The 23,791-nt window shown below is 42.8% G+C and overlaps 1 long non-coding RNA gene across 2 annotated transcripts in view; it reads right to left on the reverse strand.

The window, feature by feature from the left end:
* The window catches only part of LOC140683782 (uncharacterized), a 145,309-nt gene that overhangs the window by 39,599 nt on the left and 81,919 nt on the right, over nucleotides 1-23,791 (reverse strand). For both annotated transcript variants that reach the window (XR_012055255.1, XR_012055256.1), the window contains exon 2: nucleotides 21,181-21,297. This is a non-coding gene — a long non-coding RNA (uncharacterized lncRNA). The remainder of the gene's footprint in view (nucleotides 1-21,180; nucleotides 21,298-23,791) is intronic.

A 23,791-nucleotide genomic window follows, 5' to 3' on the forward strand; every position in this document is an offset into this window, starting at 1 on the left:
TGGTAAAATCCTCCCCCAAAAGCCAGGTGACTCCTGCCTGTTGCCTGGGATCAGGGCAGTGTTTTTTGAGCTGAAAATCACAGAAAGGAGGCAGACAGGCTACAGGAACACCTGAGCTCCTACTGCAAGAGGATGGTTAAAGGTCTGGAAGATCATGAGACCTCCTCATCAAATCTATCTTGTGGGCTTGTTATTGCTTCTGACATGGATTTTTATCTGCTCTTTCTTAGAAACAAACCAAATTAATTCCTCTGATGAATTACAGCCAAAATTACATGCATACACAAGAACTACCCTCATCTTTCATCACTAAACACCACTTTCACCATTACTACATGCAATTCTCTCACTGACTCATCACTCTAGGTTTTATTTCTATTTCCTTAGCTTTCTTGAAAAATAATCTTTTCCTAATCAAGCCCTTCCTAGTACCAGAAAACCTGTCTGCAATAAACCACTCCTGCAGTCCTTCCATGTCTGCTCATGGTACTGATATCTCCAGAGAATAAACTCTCTTCCTGCCTCATTCCTGCCCAGGACAGGCAGTCCAGGACCCCATCCCTCTCTGCTTCCTGGGCAATGATATCAAATACCAGCAATCACAGCAGGGTCTGCAGGTTGACTCAAGCCTCTACTTCACTCCTCAGAGGTCACCAGAGCTGTGCAGCCTGGCAAACCCAAAAATGTATGTGCAAGGCGTGCTCTCCCCAGACAGAGTGGTGGATGCTGCAAAATGAGAGCAAGACCTCGGTGCTTGTGCAGAATTGCTTTTGTTCACGCTCCGCATCACAGAAACTTGCAGAGAAAGACATGCGAAATAAGTGAGCACACATTGTCCCACCTGCTGTGTGGGCATTAAAGTCAAACAGACTGAGTGGAGGAGAGCAGGCAGCAGGCTGGAGAGTCCCTGCCCTCCCCTCTGTTTCATACAGGTCCCTTGTCTTAGTGAGAATTTTTTATACAGGTGCATGTGATGAACAAGAGAGCAAGACTGGATCTCGGGAAATGAGGAAATGTTGTGCTTTACTAGGGCACTCTTCTTGCTCCTTGCTCCTTGCTAAGAGCCAGGACACCAAAATAAGGTGGTGCTTGAACACCATTAGCTACTCAAGGGCACGATGTGCAGGGTCCATAAGAGCAAACTGAGCTTCACAGCTACTCAAGGCCCTGGCTGTGGGTGAGGGGAGAGTTTTCCTCCCAGGTCTACATATTCTTTGTGCACAGCATTTTAAAAGCTAAAGTATGCACTTGTGCAGAGCAGGAGAAAGCACACAGTCCCTCTGGGTACAAGGAGCAGCGGCCCTTGTAGCTGTGCTACCATTACAGCTCTTCTTGTCTCCCTCACGGCTCACCAGGTTGCACCACATTTCTGTCACTCCCTTCCGTGTTCTCCTCCACCACCTTCCAAGGCATACGTGTCCTCTTTCCCTCCTTTTTGCTCAAGTGCTTTCTGTTTCTGCCCTTTCCCTCTCTGTTACATCTCTTTGAACCAGCCTGAACATTTCACTTCTGACAGGAATATTCTGTGCTCCACAAGCATACAAGCAGCTGAGAGGGGAGACTGGAGAGGCTCAAGACAAAAAGCCTGAGCTTGATCAAGAGACATGGGTGGGACAATTCCTTCTGAGGGACTTAAAAGAAGAAGAGGAAGGATAAACCTTGGCCTAGCCCAAGGTCCTGATTTGGGATAGACTTTCAAAACCAAAGACTGAATCCTTCAGGAGGACTAGGTTTATGTACATTATGATGGAGAGGCAGATATGCTAGCAGTTATGAAAACACTGTCACATTATTTACAGGACATTGGCTGGCATTTTCCAGCTAATAAGAGGAATAGTAAAAAAAGTTTCTGTTCTTTAAAAGCACTGCCAGATAAAACAAGCATTTCTAAGCAGCCTCCAGACACAAAATCAAGCTGGCTGGATGTATAAACCCCACACTCCACAGGTGGCCCAGTCAAGCTCCTAGGACTGAGAAGCTGCTCCAGCAATCAGGAATGCCAGTTGCTGGGAAATTGCTGTGAACACAAAATTCTTCCCTCTTCACATTCCTATCTCTTAGCACATTTTCTTTCTGCCTGCTAAGCCCTGTGGGCAGAGAGTAAGGGAGCAGAATCCACAGATGGGGACCTGGCAATGGGCTGGACCCACCTGCTGGGTGAGGTGGGGCCAGAGCACAGGGCAAGCTTGTGCAATGCACCTCAGCTCTCTGAGATCATCAGGGGGCTTTGTGACCACCTGCTATTTTTTCACCTGGAAAGTTTTGTCCTGGTTTCTTATCCATTCCCTTAATGGGATTGACTCATAGTTGCATAGAATACCCAGTCTCAACCATCCACATTAATCATTCAGAAACTTCCTTTTCCTCTTAAAGCAGAAAGCAGCTGCCATGGATTTCTACAGTATCCAGTGTTTAGCATATGAATGGGATGGCATTAGCTACCCTGCTGCTCAGTAACTGTTTGTCCATCTGGATTCCACCTATGCATCTGCCAGGAATGGACTTCGGGCTTTCCAGGAGCAGGGCATATATCCTTCTCCTTTTTCTTGCCTCAACCTCACCAAATTTTTCTGGACAGCTCAGTTAACCCTTTCTCTTCCCATGACTGAGGGAGAAGCAGCTGCTACCCTCTTCCTCCAAACTTCCCTTAGACCAAAATAATTCCTCCCAGAGCTTTTTCTATTTTATCTGGAAGAGGGATGTGACATTTTAGTGTAGCCTAATGAAAATGTGGACATGATACCAAAAGAAAAAACAGGTCTGGCTTCTTGCTTTGAGGTTAGAGACCAACAGTCTTCACATAGCAACACACTATATTCGGTCAAACTTCCATTGACCTCTGAGCCATTTTGGACAAATGGCATAAATTTTTCTGCAGAGACTTAAGGTCCTGACACATTTGAGATTGTTGCAAAGTAAAATGTAGTGACTTGTCCAGCTGGTCAAGTCAAAAATCCATTTTGACCTCTCATTTATTTTTCTGTCTTAAAGTAAGGTTCTGCAGAGTTGCAGGGAGGGCTTTTTGTTTACTAACCAGTTCAATTGGTAAAAATATTGTGGATTAGCAAATCCTATGCTTTCACATCCCAGGAAAATGTGCTCACTATACCAGAGAACTTCTGACCTTGCAAGGCTTTTAGGTGAGGCATTTACGCAAAACTTACCACCATCTTTTTCATAGTAACGCCCATGTGCTGCCTGCCATCAGGACACTGCTGGGAACCTCTTTTTCTCCTCTGCTTCATTCCTCAGGGACTCCAGCATTCCTGGCACACATGCAGCGGCTGGAAATGCTCATTCACTGCTCTGCTTCCTGCATATCTTTGATCAGTTTCAGGCCATCGCATCCCAGAGGAGTTTATCGTGATGGACTTTCACAGCAGTCACTTTGTGCTAGTGAAACAGTAAAAATACTAATAAATTCTGGGCTTGCTTTGTGCCAATACAATAGGCTTTTATGCCCAAGGCTCAGGCTCAGAGAAGGACATGAAAACCAAGGCAGAGCAGCAGGAGCTGACAGAAGTTTCTGAGTAACTGAAAACTTTCGAACAGCATAAAAATCAGACGTTTTGCCTATGGGAATACAGAAGAGCTTGCAGCCAGGAAAGCTGGCATACGAATGATGGGCATGGCCCGTGGCAACATCGGGCTCCTGGGGCAATCCAGGCACAAACAGAGCAGGCACATAATCCCAAAGAGGTGGGTGAGCAGCACTCCAAAGGGCACGTCCAACCTGCTTGGAATCATCAGGGGGTGCTTGGGTAGCTCCCCCTTATCTTGGTCTCTGGGAAGTGTTTCAAGCTGCTGAACATTTTTGCCATTGCCCACGGAGACACTGACATTTTCATTCCACGCCTCATGGACCTCAGCCTTGCAAGGTGGTGGAAAGGACAGGCTTTCATTCCCAGGAAATGTCTGAAGTGTTCCACAGAGGGCACAAACTGGAGGGTACAGCAGCTCCCTCCTGCTGCAGCTTCTGGCTCAGGAGAGAGCCATGGAGCCAGAGGAGAGGTGAATGAGCCATGAGGAATACGTCCATTGCAGGAAGCCAATTCCACAGTGCTCGCTCTGCCTCATCCACAGAATGCCTTGCAGGGAGGATTTGGCTGGATCCAGCATCACTCCCAGATGACAAACAGCAGGCAGAGCAGCCTCTGGCATGACACTGTCTCCTACTGCTCCCCCACCCAGGTCAGCCCTGTGCCAGGGAGGTTCCTGCTTGGCACTGGAATGAGTTTGTCTGAGATTGACACTGTGGTGTGCTCCAACACGCAGCTGCACAGTGAGTTATTTAACTGCACAGACATTACTGAGGCACAGACTGCAATGCCTGTTTTCTTTCTGAGGTGAAAAAAGGAGCATTACATCATGCCTGTACTGAGAAACACTCTTCCCTTAAGGACAACAACACAAAGTTTACCTCAAAATGCATGATTAAAACGTTTGATTAAAACTCAAGGATGCTGACAGGTAGGGAAGGGAGAGGCTGGATTCTTCCTCCCTGGCTTGTGAGCTTGCCCTCATTCCTCTGCTTCTGACCTGCGGGAGACCACTGTTTGGAGTTAGGACGGGATGTGCAAGGAAATTTTTGTGGTCCCATCTATAGAAAAGCAGTGAGGCACCCAGCATCTCCTGGAGGTCTCAGGAGAGCAAAGGACTATGAGGGACCCTGAAGTGCACACTCAGTTTTGGCATGGGAGGGTGAGAGGGAACTTCAGGGGATGCTCACATGGTTGGGCTTGACCCAGTAAATCCATCCCTGGAGGGACCTCAGCACAGGCAGGTGATGAGAATTTAACCCCTCTGCAATCATGCTGCAAGTGCTCAGCACTTTGCTGCCTTCTGCATGTCAACTGGAACATGCACAGGGAAAAAGGAGCTGTAACAGGGCTGAGTCAGATCATTGGCATCATGGCTGTAGTTTCTCCTGTGCTGTGTAGAAGACTTTCAAATTTTAATTCTGCTGCCCTTATTGTTGAAGTTGACAGGATGCATTTAATAGCAGGTGAGGAGTTGGAGACAGTGCTGCACACGTGAAGGAACCCTTACAGGAGCCTGACAGAAGAGATTTGTTCACAGCAAAAAGGCAGATTTCATCTTGATGCATCTTTGGTCACATACTGCTGCAAATATGTCATTTTGTTGCTGTCTCCCCTCTGTCTCAAATAAATATTGCACCGAAGGAAATTCAGAGAAACAGATTATTTCCAGCCCTGTAAGAGATGAAGATGCACTTCAGGATTTCTCTCTCTGCGGTGACTAGCAAAGACTTACAATGTGCTTTCAAGGACTTTTTTAAATGCATTTTTGACTTTTTCCATGTATGGGACAAGAGATTAATTGTGTCAATAAAAATACAATGTGCTCTGTGAGTCAGTTCTACTATACTGAGGTTACAACTCCTGTATAGAGGTCAGCTCTCTGAGGTGCCAGTAACTCCTACAAAGCACCCCACATGCTCAAGAGGAAGAAGAACCTGTGAATTTCCTTGTGAAGACTGTGGAAATAAGTATTTTCCGTGTGTCCTTGGACAAAAGTTGATGCTCAGGTTATAAATTTTGACTATAGGCAGCTTAAATGGGCTGCAGTGCTGGTGCTCTCCCTTAGTTTGCTTAATGATATCAGATACTCTTTGGTGATTACACTTAGAAACTGGTGTTAAATCTTCTTTAATAAGAAAATTTGGGTTGATTTTATTTTTTTTGCACTGCTAGCCATAATCTATTGATAAAATCCCAAGAATATAATTATCTTATATTGGCCTAACATGTTCATACTATTTATTAATTATAATGATGCAAGAGACAGTTTATTTGAAAAATTTGAGAAAAGCCTGAAAATTATACAGCAGCAGCAAAACTCCCACAAAATGAAACTTGAAACACCACCCTGTTCCTGGAGCTATTCCTGGAAAGGTTGCCATGTTTGTGTGAAATCCTGGGGAGGGAATGTATGCAAGCATTCTGCTCATCGTGAACCCCAAACACCCACAACACTGCTAGATTCAATGTAATAATATGTTCTGAAAGAAGAAACCCCGTAAGCAAACTGAACAATCCTTCAATGCTTTTTGACACCCAGAAGGGAAAGGTGCCCAGGGAATGCTGTTTTTCCACCCAACACACCAGACCCACAACAATCAACCACAAGCTCCAAGAAAATCATACTGCCAGGTTGCCAGCAACAGCAATACCTGACCATGGAAGGGAGAAGTCAGTGTCTGAGGAGCAAGGGGTTCTCTGTGGGATGGTTGCTCCCATTAAAGCTGTACCTGTGGTCTCCAGGACCATGGACAGAGGAAAATATATATTTCTTCTTAGAATCAGTGCTAATGAGCATCCATTTCTGGTGAGGAATGTACTTGGGGGTTTGTGTAACAGGAAAATCAGAACACGAAATAGAATTCCTAGTTTGCTGCCTTTCTCACTGCATGCAGACTAGAGCTCATTCCAATGGGATTGCCTGAATTGTATTAATTAGTAATTACTGAAATAATTAGTAAAGGAATATCTGCAACAAAAAGTGTGCTTTATTAATATGCTCATAACATATGTGGTTTTATATCCCAGAGAGTGTCTGGGCACTGGAACAGGCTCCTCAGGCAGTGGAAGAATCCAAGAAGCATTTGGACAACAGTCTCAGGCACACAGTGTGACTGAACCTTGGGGTGTCCTGTGCAGGGCCACGGGCTGGACTTGATGATCCTGATGGGTCCATTCCAACTCAGCATATTCTGTGATTCTGAGGTTCTTTAATATTTCCTTCCTGTCACTGATCTTGTAAGAGTGCTGAAGGCTTGAAGACAAAGGACATTCTACCTCACATCCCATAAATATGATTTACCCTATGAACATACAGAGTGCCACCCTAAGAACACGATCCGAATGCGGGGTTAACCTTAAATCCAGGAAGGGACAAAATTGAGCAACTCACTATCTAAATCATGGTGCAAACCCAGACTGAACCATCCAGTTCTCATCAGGTATGCACAGGGTGTTTTTCAGAGAGCTGGAAGACTATATTCTTCTTAGGGCTAGCTCAAGGCTCCTCGGCTGTTTTGCTGCCTCAAGGATGAGGACAGAAATAACAAATACAGAAACAGAGCAGAATCGCAGCGAGAGCCCTCCGGATCCACCCAGCACCATTCCCCCTGGCTAAACCAAGCCAGACTGATTTTAAAAAGAACCCTTTCTTCTTTATTACCTGCTTGGTTAGAGGGTCATAGGCAAAAATAGAGTTTTTTAGAAATATTGCTACATATTACGTTTTTGTTTTTCTTCTAGAATCTGAAGTGACTGGCCTGTCTTTATTGGGACAGATGCTCTATGGCATCAAAATCTTGTATTAATTAATTGTCTCCCTGCAACTAATCAGTGTGTCCATTCCTATAGGCAGGTTGGAGTATTGTGGTTTACAGACCTGGGCAGCCTTCCACGTTCAGCTCACTGGGGGGTATGAAAAACACAAGGAAAGAAATCATCTGGTACATAACAAATATCTAACAGGGACTGGCATGGAGTCTATTCTATCAGCTCCTGCATGTGAGCTCTGAAGAATAAAGGCCCAGAGCACATGCCATGTGGATTTTATTAATGATCATGAAATAAATCAATGGAGATTCTGACACAAGAAATTTGTGCTGCTCTGGAGGCAGCTAAATTATTCCACTTGCAATTTTTGCTTAAGATTTGCAGTCTCTAAGAGATCTCAAAGAAAGCCCTGCTGGAGCTAGAACTAGAAACCAGTTGAGTATCACATGACTTTTGGATATGATGGAAAATCTTTCTCACTGCTGCGTAGAAGAGAGTTACTGAGTTGAAATATTTCATGCTGCAGCCATAAGAAGAAAGAAAATCAGACAAGTTTGTCTTTGCTTCATGACACAGGAAGAGGAGAGAGAGAGAAAGAAAGGGGGAAAAAAAGAGAAGAAAACCATCCGAAGTGTTGTCAAATTGTGCTAAAAGGGCTTGTTACTGTTGTTAGCAGAGGCTGACTCCGTGAAAGAGAATGCTTTAAATGCGTGAATATATTCAGCACATCTGCATATGAGCCCCAGTTGTTTATGGTGGCTGCCCCCTGAGGACAGACACTCCCTGCAGCCAGAGCTGCATGAAGATGCAAACCCTGCTTCCCAGAGGGAGCGCATCTCCTGGTCTCCAGCAGAGACATTCTGCAGAGATGCTCTGCCAGCTCAGAGGCAAAGGCAGACACATTAATGATGTATTAGTGCACCAAAAACTGTTCTAGGATTCAAAGCTGCACTCCAGTGATGTAGTTTAACCACAGGAGGCTTGTGCTGAGTACTGAGGTTACACAAGGATTTTTCTTTCAGAAGTAATCTCACTCTCAGTTTATTTTGCTTGGTTTCAGTGTTTTGTTGGATAACTTAGGAAATTTTGAGTTTGGAATTTTTTTCCTCTTTCAGCTCAGATCAAAATATTTACATTTACCTGAAAAATGTCACAGAAAAACTCTAGGAAACATATATTCTGGAAGAGGTAAAAAGTCATATTTGACCTAAAACTCAAATGCTTTGGATATAGTTTTTTGTTGGATATAGTTTTCTGTTATATAGTCAGGCCTTATATTTTAAGCAAAATTTGTGTTACATTTAAATGGAAAACACCATGTTTTGTGGAAATTTTAAATAGTAATGTAAAGCATTGAAAAAAATATCTTTTGTTTCAAAAATAAATAATAAATTAAAAGCAATTCTTCAAAAACCATGGGGTTTTTCAGTAAATTAATTGTCAACGTTGTGGTTTTTTTCCCCTTTGCTCAGTTGGTTGCTAATTAACAGCAGTGAGAAAGTTCTGGTACCACAAAGAGGAAGAGGTCATAGAAATTGCTGTGATCACTGTTGTAAGCACTCAGCACAAGTCACCAATAATTGTAATGGTCTCAATAAAAAACACAAGTTAGTCCTGCCTTACAGATGGAAAACGTGGGGCATAGATCCTGAAATCACCTTGCTGTGGTCATGCAGCACATCTAAAATTGATCAAGCAGCACAGCCCAGGAGGAATGGAGCTGTAGGGACAAAAATCTGAAGAAGCCCACAATATTTGTGCTGGGTTCAAAGAACCCACATGGATAGTCCTTGCTGTGTGTTTATTTCTAGTCCGGGCCCATAAAGCTGGAGCCACATTCACAAGCAGAGTGCATCAAGTGCATGCTCTGAAAAGGCCACGTGGTCCAAAACTATTCCCCAGTAGGAACCAAAGGTAGAGTGAGGAGAAATGGACAGGAAATTAATTTCAAAACACACTCCAGTTCTGCTTGAAGATGCAGATACTGCGTTGTGTGTCCTAAGAGAGTCCAGGTCTCTGAAATTCTAATTCTGGACTCACTTATATCATTTTCTCACTTCTAACTTGCAAGAGGTCTATTGTGAAGTGGTTTGAGTGTTTCAATAGTACTAGCCAAAAAATGTAAGTTACAGGAGTAGTCACAGTCTCAGTCAGTCAACAGTTACTGCTCATTGCCAGAAGAGGTAGCCTGTCCCCATTCTGTTTTTCAAACACAGTTTTCTTGGTGACATCACCATCCTCATAATTGTTTTTAAATGAGTTTGAAAGCACATACCAAGAAAATAATAATAGTTTAAAAACTGTACTGATACAAAATCAAATAGCCATGAGTGAATCAATAATGACTTCAGACTGGAAACCAAAAAACTGGTTCTGATTAATAAAAAAAAAAAAAAGAAACTGAAATAGCTTACATAGAAGACAGTGGGGACTGGGACTTCCCAGTATTTTAAAATGAGGATGATAAATCAATGGGACTGTATAAAAAAGGGACTAAGAACTGAGGTTGCTGTATCAATCCTAAAACATCCAATTCTCATTATCTGCAGAACAGGGTGTGGATCAGGTCTTACTTGTTAACAGTGCTTGTTCACACTCTATTTATTCTGCACTTACTCACACCTCAAATCTCTCAGAGTAGCAGCACAGGGGTGTGGGAGCTTCTTTTTCTTTTTTCTTCCTCTTTATACAGCACACATAATGTGGGTTCTGAAGGGCTGGTCTTTTTCCACCTTCTGAAGCACAAGAGCTTGTCCACAGGAGACAATGCAGCATGTGCTCAGTGATATTAAACCCTTCCAGGTGGCCATCTGTCATTTTCTCCCCATTAGTTCAGGGTTAGACTCATCATCTGGTTTGGAATCAAACCTGTTTTTCTACAGATCACTTTGCAACAATCATTGTTTCCTGGCTGGTTTTAGTTTCTTTGCTTTCCATCTTTTTCTGTTGCTTGGTATGGGCCCCTTTGCAGGGCAGTCTGGGATTTTTCTCCAGCTAAAACCTCACCTTTGGAAGCCTTGGGACTCTGGAAATGCCCTCAGGTGCCCTGTGACACTGTATGTGGAGCTTTTGGTCTTTCACCACATTTCTTCAGTTTATTTTGTGGCAGGCTAAGCAGGCAATAAATGTAAGAGCCAAAGGGATGCGAGGACCATGACTCAGAGTTTTGACCATGACTCTGTGTCTGCAGTGAGTGGGGATGGAAGCCAAGATCCAAACAGGACTGAACTCTGGCCAAACCCAGGCTCTGCCCACAGGTTTGCGACACAGAGCAGGTTTTTAAATTTCTAGTTACACCTATAATTTATTCTGGGAGCGCCACAGTGTGACACATTTCTTCTGAAAGGTACAATCTGAAGGGGAAGGTAGTGAGGAGTACAGACAATAACTGATATCAAAGGGTTATGGTAGCAGAGAAAAGGGGACCATCTCTTCTTTACATTTCTTAAGGATTTTGCCAGTGGTGGAGCACTTGGTGCACATGCATTATTCAAATCATGCACTTTTTTGTGGTAACTGTTACAAGGAGGAAGCAGGGATGGGTAAAATGTGCTATGTAAACAGTATGTGGAGAAATTATCAATATGTACACAATGATAATATTAGGCAGTAAAGGTGCTACCAAAATTGATTGATATGCCTTAATAATGCCTTTCCACTTTCCTAAGGGAGTCAGAAAAAAAATGAAGCCGAGACTGCTCTGTGTTGGAGATGATATTTTGTAAGTTCATATTTCTTTTCAATCACTTTCTAGGAAAGGATTTTGCACTGAGGGTATAATCTTCTCTTAAAGAGCTCTCCTAGTGTGCTTCCCTTTATGAACCAACATTGGCTGTTATTAAAATACATATTTATTTACATGGAACTGAAAACACTCTTGTTTCATTTGGCTTCTGCAAGTATATGGTAATGGTAAATGTATCAGGCCACTGTGCTTTTTGCATAAGATTATATCTTTTTAGATCCTGCTCACAAATATAGGAATAGATTAGAGCAAAATATACTTTAATATATAACAAAATGCAAAATATTTCAAAATAAAATCATTCTTTTCCAACTGCTTTGTTGGGGTTTTTTTGGGGGGATTTTTTTGCTTGTTCATTTGTTTTAATGAGTTTTGTCTAAGAGTTTGATTTCATAAAACTTAGATGGGTATTCTGAAGTTTTTGCCATCCAGAGACTTTTATTGCAGGGATGAAGATTGTAAAAGTGACTTGGGATCCCAGAGCTGAGCACTTGTGCTCATAACAAAGAACCAGCTTCCCATAATAGCAAAGTTACATCCATACAGAATCATTAAAATTCTGGAGGAGGAAAAATATGGGGTGATTCTATCAGTGTAAGCAGCACTACCAATGAAAGCTTTGCCAAAAAAGCCCAACCCTTCACAATATTTAACTGCCCTTAAACCCAAGCCTGACAGCAGATTCCCAGCTCTTTGCCAGCTGAGCTTTCTCATCTCTTCAGACTGATGCTCCTGCTCATTAAAACCAGTGAGACATACCTCATTTCTAAACTGTTAGGGCCAGTTAGGCAATATTGACAGTGGTACCTGCTTGGCACAGACAACCTCACCCAGCACCACCTGCAACAAACTTACAGCTTGGGCTGAGTCTCCTGGGAAGGTAACTAAGCATGGGTAGAAGCTCAAGTGACCCCATCATAAGATGGGTGGGAAAAGAAGGAAAAGCATGCTTTAACATATTTATGTCCATCCTGAGTAATGTCTCTCCCACCTCTGTCCACACTCTTTTTTTCTGCTGCCTTACAGAGCTGGCTTTTACCAGCAGCTTTTCCTCTAGCTAGGGTAGGATTTATACAGTGAACAGCTTGCCTCTTCGCCTTGGATAAATGAGACACAGTCTAGTAATAAAAACAACTTTAATCTCTCTTTTTAAAAAAGGACCCGCCACAATATCTCCAGACTACTGTTTCCATCAATATGGCAAGTTCCAGTTGCTTTCCAGGGATCAAAATGTACTGTGCTGACATCATTAAGATAAGCAAACTGATATTTCATAAACCTAAAGCAATACTTCAGCTATTATTTTTCTTTCATTACTTTGGATCCTCTTCTATTTTCACATGATGTCTCCTTCAGAGAGTTTCTAGACTAATTAGTCTGCAATTTGCTGGGTCATTCGATTTACCCTTTTAAACTGTGACATAATATTAGCTTTGGCATCCCTTAGCCCTCTTGCTCCAAGACTTGCCAGAAATCAGTACAAGCAGTTCATAAATCTCCTCAGGCAACTCTTTCAATGCTTCTGGATCAAGCACTGTAAATCCTGAGATTTTAAAATGTTTAACTTCAGTAGTTGCTGTTTAACATTCTCCCTAATTAAGAACAGAAGAGAAAGTGTTACCACACATATTCTTAACATGAAACCATCATTCTCCTTCTCTCTGGGCAAAGAACAAACAATTATTGAACAGTCCTGAGGCAAAGCTTTTGGGGAGAAGCAATATCTTTGTTGGACTATCAAATGGTTTTGATCATGCTAATAGCAGGTATAATAAAAGTTTTTATCACTTCCTGAAAAATCTGCTTTACCTCCATCTTTAAGCTACCATGGTTCCAACAGCACCCTCATTATAAAGATTTCAGTTTTTTACTATCAAGATAATTTTATCATCCTTCTCTACGACTCTCCATGTACCAATGCTAAGGTTTCATCTGTTCCTCAGGCTGTTCAGACTGTCTTTAGCCTCTTTTATCAATATTCTGAATTTTATGTTAAATTTAAGAGCCCCACTTTCCAATTTCCTATTGGGAATGTGTATGGATGGGTATACACCTATTTGGTTTCACTTATAATCACTGCCCTTCCTTCTCATCAGCAGGGGGCTGTGGAATGTTTTTCCCCCACTGCTGAATTGCAGAGGCTTGAAATTTAATAAACATTTCCTGAAGAGTTTTCTATTACTGTGTGTACTCTGGTGTTTCAATTTTTCTCATTATGATTTTGTCTTTTGAGCATTATCTCTTTTTAAAGCAGAGAGGAAGCAAGAGAGGAAATTGCTGGATATGTCTGCCTTCCAGTCAGGATCAGCAAATGCAACTGGGGTTTTCTTAACGATATTTAAAATACATTCAGGTTTTTTTATGCTTAGAAAACTACCTGTCATATTTAGAAACTGTAAGGTTATGGTGTGAATGGAAGAATGTACATGTGCTTCAAAATTTTACCTCCTCGGCTTACTCTGTCTGCTTAACTTGGGTTATTAGGGGATGGTGGCCTCTTGGTGACTTCCCAGCCCTTCTGTATTTATCCTACATATAGGAGCTCTTAGCCTTTCAGAAATAGGTCACCCTGGGGTACAAATGGCCTTTTTGACAGAGAGAGTTGCTTCCAGCCTATCACCAGCACCCCAAACACACACATCTCTGCACAATTTAACATTTCTACAGAGGTTATGCCCAGTATTTGGGCACTCCAGGTATCGTGATCTTCCAACCAGCTCTCAGTACCCCTGAGGGTATCCAATTTCTTTTCATGTGCAATTCCTCTTATTTATTGCCCAAGCTTCTTGTGTTGGTAGGGAGGCTGCTACAGATCTCCTTTCCTTTAAATGCCTCAGGGCTCTGGCTCTCTGCACTCTGTAACCTTAAGTAACACAACGGGAGCAAACATGCTGTGTTAGTGATGATTAATTCTCTCTCATTTGGGGAGAGAGAAACATCTTTGGGGTCACTTTGGCCAGGCAGCTCCCTAGAAGATGGACAGCTGTCTCAGACCCGAGGCTCACATCTTCCAGCCACTCCCCTGCCACCCCTCTGGTGTGCTGCCACCCATAGCTCTGCAGCACCAACACACCCAGGGATGAAACTCTCCCTGCCTCTCGTAGAAGGCACTTAAATGTAATGGTGTAAACAATCATGCCCAAACCCCTTCTTAAATATACTTCCTCCTGTATCTTCATATTTCTAATATACATTTCATGATACTTAAGCCCAGCTATCCCCTCGTCCTCCCAAGTGCATTCCCTGCAGAAATCTTCTGGATGGCCATATAGCACAGTGACATGTACCTATTACACTGAAATTATTAACAGTGCTGGTTTTGCTGACGACTATTTGTGCAATTCACTGCTGTAGCACATAAGAAGTGCCTCCAGCCCCATTAATCACATCATTTCCCTAGGATGTTAGGCATTATGACCACTAAGATAAGACCTGCTTCTCCTCTAATATCTGCAGGTTACGGGCAAGCCACCTTATAATGATGCAAACTCACAGCATCAAGAGGGGCCTGAAGGACTAAATATTCATTCTGTATTATATGAAACCCACATGGAGAGCTCTACCCTCCCCCAAGCACTGTTCCTCCTGGTCTCACTGCTGTTATAAATAAACTGCATGCTGGCTATGCTGCCTTCACAAACTGGTGTTCCTCAGGCGGCTCTTCACAGCCTTGGGATGAGCTGCAGAGATTAGCTCCGGGTGTGCAGCCCTCAGGGATGTACTGTTGTCAGCTTTTCTCTCTCCTTTTCTGCAGGGGAGAGGAAATTTGACAAGCCCATCTAGTCCTGATAACAAAGCCATTATGGGAGATGGAGTGAGAGTGGTGCCGGTTGCTGTGTTGTGTCTCCCTCTGTTCCCCCAGTGCTTATGAACCCGTTCAAATTCTTCCTCGTGTCCTCAGACCAAGTGCGGCACACAGCACGCTTGCAGAAGCCTCCTCCTATTCACATGGTGAAACATGGACAAGTCAGTGCAAAATATTGGCTGGGCTAGAGAGCCTGGCTCACTGACTGAGGCATCTTGCATGTTTTAGCAAAGCCACCTAGAAAAAATGTTGGTGTTTTAAGGCAGCAGTGGGATAAACATTCCCCTGGCTCTCTACAGCAAGCAAACATTATCTTCAGCAGGACAGATTTGCAGATAACCAGTTCACTGTGAATTCTTAGTACAACACGGTGGCCCTGGACAAATGCAGTCATTAGGTGCATAATTAAAAAGTACTGATAGAAGCAGTGAGCTTAGATTTTTCTCTGCATATGAGACTTACCCATCTGTGATGAAGACGCAGCATCTGTCACTCAAAAACTCTGAAAAGTCAGAAAAGATTCCAAGAAACTTCCTGACAATTATTGGGGGATTTGAAAGTATGCTTACAAAGAAACAACTCTAGCGGTTCCAGCTATTTATTCCATTAGGCCTGAGGGGTTACTTGGACAGGTTCTAAAAATTCCTATCTAGCAGTCAAATGCATCAAATACCAAATGGCTAGAACCTGAGGCTAGAAAAAATGGTGCTAAAAATCCAGTGCAATTTTAAAACAATATTTGTATTTAATCACCAGATCAATTTCCCAAGGGTAAATCTGATGCTCCATCACATCAAAATGTTGCATTAAAGGGGGGAGGGGTTGGTTTGGAATAACTTATAATTCAAGTAAAAATTAGCTCAGGACAGTCTTGTTGCCTTGATGGTTGCTTTGGGCTTTCCAGTGTGTGGAATTTCTGTTCCTGACCTGCAGAAGAGGCAGAGAGTTGTCCTGTATTCTGCCACAGCCAGAGCAGATCCCTCCACGGGAAACCTCAGCAGACACAGAAAGACACCACAGCCACAGCATCCCCTTCTCCTGCCACTGCAGGGAGCCCCTCCATGTCAGGTACGAGTCTATTCATGCCCTCGCTCCCTTTTATTTCCTTTCCTTCAATACACAGTGCTCTGACACTTCCAAACTTACACCCCCATGGGGCTCAACTCCTTCTACACCTACCACACACTGGCATATTTTCCCTTGAAGTGGGTAATACAGATATTTTGTCACTCTGCATCCCTGCCTATAGCAACAGGCTCAGACTTACGGCATCTGTAAGAAAACCAGACAAACATAAAAAGGCAAATAGCAAAATTGCCTGTTCATTCCCACATGACTGTTCCTGGGGTGACAGGTTGCAAGAACACTCATCTGTCCTCCCTCTCCAGTTTGCCTGGGTAGGGCAGAGTCCCCTCTTCTTTTAGGGTCCTGTTTACACACACACTCAGGAAGGTCAAAGCAAACCCACTGCAGGCAAGAGACAACGCACATAATTCAAAGCACATTCAGTCTGCAAGAAGGTGCTAAGGTGGCTTCAGGGTCCTAAGACATTGGCTCCGCTAAGATTTAGCTGGCGTGACAGAGGACACTGCCTTTTCCACCTGCCTGTCCTCTCTGTTTATCCCCAGCACTGAAGCAAAAGTGCAGGTGATGGGGAAGTTCTAATTCCTGGTGCCACAGTTCATTGCCTCGACAGTTAATCCAAACTGCAATTGATTGTGTAAGCAATTAATAAGACAGAGTGATAACTGCAGCACTCACTGCAGAGAGGATGAAGGCAGGCCAAGTTATGACCCTGCTGGAAGAAGTCTCCAGCCAGAGGAGGGAACAGCCTGAGAATCAGTTAAATCTTCCCCACATGAATCACTGGAGTTTGTGCAGCAGAGTCTTTAATTCACTATAATTTAATTCTCCGAGGCATAAACCACAGAGATCTACAGCCACTTAAAACTCCTGAGTGAGAGCATCCAGGCATGCTATGAATTTTCCTACATCTTCACACCTCCAGTTCAACTTCTGCCTCTCACACAGACGTGGACCTAGAGCCATACAACTGCTTTGCAGGCTCAGATTCCTGCAAACTCCCAAGGAGAGGTCTGGCAACGCAATGTCTCATCGCTTTGACCAGAAATTGGTTTATTTTAAAACCTGTACATGTGATTCCTGCCCTGCTTAGCTGATTACATCTTTTACCAGTCCTGCTGTGAGAGGTGCATTTTCCCCTGTTTTTGTGACTAGGTGGGAAGTGCTTACCTTTCTCATTTGGACTTGATATTGTCTTCTGCAGAGATTTTTTTTTTTTTTTTTACTTGATGTATGTATACAGCAGAGTTCCATTTGATATAAAATTGTAAATTTTGAAAGCATATGTTCTTAAAAATTGAGTATCCTTAATAAGGTCTGGATCATCAGCACTTCTGTTTTTCCATATCACTAAAAACTTCCAAGAGGACTAAAGCAGCAAGGTCTGGAATTGTATTTTAATCATTATGAGTGTTTTATGTAAGAATTGTTATTTTAGATGCATGCAACTGAATACATACTTAAACCTAGCTGGGTTTTAAGGATAAAACCTTCTGATTTGCCTTTTATTCAAAGTCAATTAATATTTATGTTTTATAGAAGGCTAAACTAGGCTTTATGATTAATGAATTCTTCCTATTTAAAACTATAACTTGCAAAATTATCCTTATCTTGTCACAGAAAGTTGCTTCTTTTAAACTGTAAGGATTTTGCTTCCCTGTACACTCCTTTATAGGGAAAACACAGAGATAGTGAGGAGAGGTTTGACTCCAATAGAAGTTCATCAATCTTAGGAAAATTACTATGCTTTTATGTTTCCTTCAGAAATTTGGATTGGATATTAGGCTGTTTATTTTTAAGAGTTTTTTTCACACATCAGCAGTATATCACTCTGAGCTTGTAGAAATTACCACAATGCAAAAGTGGCTGATACATACCAGTCAGGAATTTACAGTCATATATGTAAATCCTGCACTAATGCAATGAGTAATTCTGTCTGTTCTTATCTGATCCTTCATAGAAGAGGAAATGCTGAAACTAAACCTGCAATATCACATTAGAAATGTCAGCTGCAATTGAAAGACAATCGGCAAACCGGGTTAATCAGCTATTTCCAAATTCCCTCAACTGACACCTTTCCTCTGAAAACCCAGTGTTAACCTACAAGAAGAGGAAAAATAAATTGGCCCACAACTCCCACGGCAGCTGATGAACCTCAGACACTTTGCAGTAGAGCTCTGTTGGCTCATCAGCTTCAACCTCTGCCACAGCAAACTTCCAACACCCAAGCAGTGCTGGAGAGCAGATCTGTGCCACTCCAGCACTGCTGCAGCCCTCACCTGACGTTTCTCCCCTCTCAGCCCCTAAATTATCAGGCTAGCCCAGAGATCCGAGACCTTGAGGGGAAGGAACATCAGGAGACGGGCAAAGATTCCAAAAGAGGTTCTTACCCCAATGTGGTTTTCCAGCTCTTAATTCTATGATGTCTAGGGGAAAAAGCGGGGCCAAGAGAGGGCAAACAGGAAGGGGCATCACCTTATCTAGGCTCTGGACAGGGAGGGCTTCTCTGGCTCTCCCCCAACCCTGTTGGGGCTGGAAGGAGGAAACCAGGCTTATCTGATCAGAGTTACAGGGGTCCCAGGGAAAGGGGGGAAAATATGGCCTGGGCGCACTGTAACTCTCACCCCTGCCCCTGCTTTTGCCTCTTGTCTCTGCAGAGCTGAGGACCCCCAGACTGACATTTTCTGAAGGGTGGGAGCAGGAACGGAGGACGAGTTTGGGCAGCTCAGGCTCACCCTTCCTCTTCCTGCAGTTACCTGGTCATGCTCTTTCCAAGCCTTCGGAGCCCAAGGACCGAACCTCTCTGGAAACAAAGACTCTGATTTTGTCCTGATTCCACCGCAGTTCCCTGCTGGCACATATTGTGAACAAGTTCTTACAACTTGTCTCCCTTTTCTGATTAAAAGCATTATCTTTATGTGAGGCTAGTATTTAAGGCATCAGATTGGAGCCCAGCCACAGCTAAGTGACAGTGCTTGCTAGATAAGTATCCTGAAAGTTTTGCAGAGGGTTTGCTCTTCTGAAACAAACTGGAATGATACCATAAATAAAGAGCACCACATGGGAGAGCTCAAATTGGATTTCAGCCTTAGCTGGGTGATAAAAGGGTAGCACCTTTTAACTAGGATATGAAAAACCTTTCTGTAAGGGGTCCTCCAGAAATGAAATCCAATAAACACACACAATTAAAAGAGAGAGAGAAAAGCAGAAGGCTGTGCAAGGACACACAGTTTTCCTAGGGAGAGTGGAGATAATAAGAGAATATGTAAAATACCCAGTTATAAGAAAATACACGTGAGCACATCAATCACTTTAAACCCTAATCCTCAAGTAAATTCTAGTCTTTTTCTTACTTCTTAAAATAGAAGTAGATCTTTAACCACGTCAGAGGAGTAGATAATAACCACCAGGGACTCAGAGAAACTTGACTACCAACAGTAAAATCCTCCTCTCTATAAGAAACAGCAGAATTTTAGCTTTCCAAACATAAATAGGGAATTGCATAGGGAAAATCGTAGTCTGCCTGAGGGGAATATTTTTTCTGGGTGGGGTGATAATAATTTTTTCAGCCTGTATCACATTTCTCTTCTTTCATTAATTTCTATCTCTGGCTTTACACTAAATTAGACCTTATGAACAAAGGTGATCTAACAAAAAATAATACACTTTACACTAGTAAAATCAAACATTTGAAATGTTGTGTGGGAGAGGAGAGGCACATCCGTGGAAAAAAGAACTTCTCTCCCATACATCCATATAAATGAATGATTTTACTAATGTAAAGAGAGGTCTACCACTGTTAAGCCTTGTCAATGAGATCAGAGACAGGGCCCTGCTGTCTGCTCCTTAAAGTATATTATTTTTTGTTGGATCACCTTTGCTCATAACATGGCCATTGAGAATTTAATGTTCTTACATATTTCACTGTCAGACTTTATTGCACATTCATGAAGGAAAGTAATTTCATCAAGTTATAGACTATGAACGATACTAAATATAGATTTATTGGAAATTCTGGTGGAAGGTAAGTGAATTCTTTCTGCCAGCTGGAATAGAGAGCTACAGCCAAGATATTTTCTTACCTGTCTATCATTCTCAGGGTAAAGAAAAAGATGAGTGCTCATTCTAAAATCAGATTATCACAGCCATGGCTATAAGCTTATTTTTCAGTGCCAAGTTTTGTGCCTTACTTCTGGAAGAAAATTAGTTTTAGTCTGTAGACTAAATATTTGGTCAGAATTTACTGATTACATCAAATTTCTGTGGGAAAAGAAAACAATTCCCTTTGCAGTTTCTGCATCTATACAGAACACAGTAATATATTTGTTAAGATAGTAACATAGTGCCATATTTAAAAGTTGGTAACAAGTGAGAATGACCATGGCTCTGAAGTATCAGTGTGTGGTTGTTTCTTTTGCACAAAGTTCAGCATTCACTGAAGTTTGCTTTGGGGCAGCATTTAAAGTGAGTACAGGACTGACTTCAGCAGGTTAGAACCCAAATTTGATAAATTTAATATTTTCCTTCTAATATACCATGGGTTTATTTTAAAATAATCTCCAGAATATTTTATTTCCTAATTTTTCTGCTGCTGCTTTCTTTTTACATGCCCTGGTCCTCCACTTTATGCCTCACATGCTTGCATTCCTGCCCTGCTACAGGCATTTCCATTGGCTATTCCTAAAATAAAACAGAATTCTATACACTGTATCCAGTGGCACATCTCTGATTCCCAGGGCCAGGAGAAGACAATTTGAGCAAAGATGCCAAGTATTTCACTGTGCTCTCCCTGCTCTATCATTTCTTTGTGGCCAGGCAGAAGCATCTCTCTAATCTGAAAAGAGCTGCAAGACTCAGCCAGCCATGCAAAACTTTGCCTGGATGTGGCTGAAAATGCTTGTGCAAACCCTCAGGAGGACAGAGGTTGATTTGAGAACCCCTTTCTGCCTCTGAGGAAGAAATGCAGTTGTTCACTCAGAGTCTGGGTCCCCTCCAGTGCCTGAGGGATCCGGACAGCAGCGTTTCCCTGCTCTCTGCAGGAGCCTCAGGGCTCTTCAGCTTATTTCCTCTGACAGTGACCAAGAGCAAAGGCTTCCAGGAGAGCACAGAAACAGAGAGGAGCAGACAGAGCTGCTTCCCAGTCCCCAGGGATGCCTCAAGGAGGGATCTCTGAGCTGCCTCCCTCCGGCCACTCTGCCTGCCCATCTCCCTCCCACCAGAGTATCTCATGGACTCACCAACAAGCAGAGGAGGATCCCAGGCTCTTTTGTTTGTCCCTTTTTCTTCTAAGATATTTGCTTGAGACCCTCATGGGCAGAAAGAGAGGAAGCTGATTGCTTGTGTCCATTGCTGCTCTGTGGAGGAGAAAGTGGAGAATCACAAGGGAACAAATGTGCAGTGGAAAGGAGTCGGTGACCCAGAACTCAACCACAGAGGACAAAGGCAGTGCCATTGTGTGTGTGATAATCAGAGAAGAACTGTGAAATTAGGGAAAAAAAAAAACCACAAAACAAATAAAAATAAAATAAAAGAGTGAAAGAAAAGAGTGAAGAACAAGAACACAAGGTGGCATTGCTTACTCCAAAGCCAAATGCTCAAGCCAGCTGTAGAAGGAAGAGTCACCTCACTGGCAGCAATACCACACTCACAGATTTTGATCTGTAAGTTGATCACCCACTATTTTATTGGTAATTACTCAGCTCAAGACTATGAAAGTGAAGATATAAACTGATACATATACATAGGGAATTAATTTTAGAGCATTTTAAGGAATCAGTATTATTTCAGGAATATGATTCTTTGTCTCCACTATCTTGCACCTTAGTTATGCACCTCCCTTGCACACTAATAGGTTTGAGGAAAAACTTGATACTTTTGAAATGCAGAGAAGGAGGTTTTGGCCCACTGTTTTGGGTGTTTAGGATGACATTTATTATCCAGTCCACTCCAGTCGCATTATTTTTATTGTCTACTATCATCTAGTTTGAAAAACCTATAAAATAGGATTTATTTCATTAAACTTCAAAAAGCTAGAATAATTAAGATTTTTATTTCATTCCATTTTCATGAACAGTCAGGAATATACCTGAGTGCATCTATCTCAGATTTTATCACTTGAGTTAATTAGCTTAATTTGAACGAAGTTACCACATCAATAAAGAGCTGGATGTAGATTCCAAATATCATTTCCAGACCAGTAAAGCTGGTGGTTCATCCTAAGGCTCTGCCCTGGGCACCAGATGTGCTCACCCAAATATACCATTTAAAGGAGCTCTATCACCATCATAGATTTCCCCAGAGACCCTTTAATGGGTGAATGCCACCTGCTCATTTCCCTATTCATTTCCCTCCACTCCACCAATTTTACCTTTATCATCACATTACTTTCTTTCTATGGGGATAGCAATTCTACCCCAAAGTCAGTATCTTTATTTGAGCCATAGCCAGAACTGTGAGAAGATCTTCAGAAGTTCACAATTCCTAACACAGCTCCCCAGCTAAACCTGACTGGTACCACTACAGGAAAACACCAGGTATAAGACTGAGGGAAAGATGCACTCACCAAGTTAAGGGGAACAACCTCTTCTGTTTAAAAGTCAGTATTCAAAGTACTCAGGTGCTAATTTATTTTACCTGGGGCCTGTAAAAGAAATGGTTTGAGTTCCACCTGGAGACATTAGAGCACAGCTAAAAGGAGCGACAGGGTGGCAGAGCACCACACTGTCCTTCTCATACCTACCCAAGGATCAGGCAGTCAGATCTCATCCTTTCCATCAGTCACTGTGACAGCCCAGTCATCCTCAGAGGCTTCCTTGAACTCTCACACTTCCCACACAATGGGGTCAAATAACAATTACTTCAGTTAATGGCATCTACAACACACCTGATGACAGCACCATTTCCAACAGCACCCAGTGAAGAGATAAGTTCTGTGAAGAGATAGAGCCTGGTGCTCATAAACCAAACAAATTGCAAAACGTAGGCCAAAGGCTGTCTAGCTGCCAGATTTCACATCCACTGGGCAGCCTGGAGGCACATGTAGTAGCCACCAAATCTGACCTACACCCAGTCAGCATCAGCTCACAGCCTGGGAAAGAAAAATTAATTAACCGCCTGACTGTCAAAAGGGGTTTCATTACAGAATTTTATCTGTGGGAGATGTGATCTGAGCAGAACAGAAGATGATTAGAAGTAGTTTCAAAGAGAAAGTGACCAATTCTTGCAGGGAAGGATTAGGGAAAGGTAAGCAAATGTGGGATGGGCACAAGGAGGAAATGGGATATGAGACAGGTTGAAAAACTCAGAGAACTCACATGAAGAACAGAGGGGAACATGAGGGTAAGAATAGCTTAAAAACAATGTGTGGGTAGGGAGGCAAGCGAGATAGGAAGAATAACAGCATAGCAACTTTTGTGCTCTACTTTCCTCTAACTGACAAACAAAAGGATGGGGGGCTCTTGATCTTGGACCTAGGTGTCCTTGAATCCCACAGGGCTTCTGTTCCCTTCTGTGAGCTGGACTTGGGAAAGCACATCCATGTGACATTATACTCCTGTCCTGCATGTCCTCTATGTGCTCTGTCCCTGCCCTTGGAAGGCCCCTGAGCCCCATCCCTGCAGCTCCACAGACTTAGACCTGGAAAATCCTTTCCCATGTGTCCTAGGCTCAGTTGCACACTGAAACCATGTTTCTGATTAGAGACTTAATTCCCGAGCATTCACCTTAGCTCTGGCACATTTCTGTCAGGAGGGAAAAATGAGAGCTGCTCTCAGCAGCATCTGAACTCCACTAGCCAGGGGTCAGCTTTTGGGGTCAGGGCAGAAGGGGCTGCAAGAGTCAGGCAGAGAG

The sequence above is a fragment of the Taeniopygia guttata genome, chromosome 3 (assembly GCF_048771995.1).
Source record: "Taeniopygia guttata chromosome 3, bTaeGut7.mat, whole genome shotgun sequence".
Lineage (NCBI taxonomy): Eukaryota > Metazoa > Chordata > Aves > Passeriformes > Estrildidae > Taeniopygia > Taeniopygia guttata.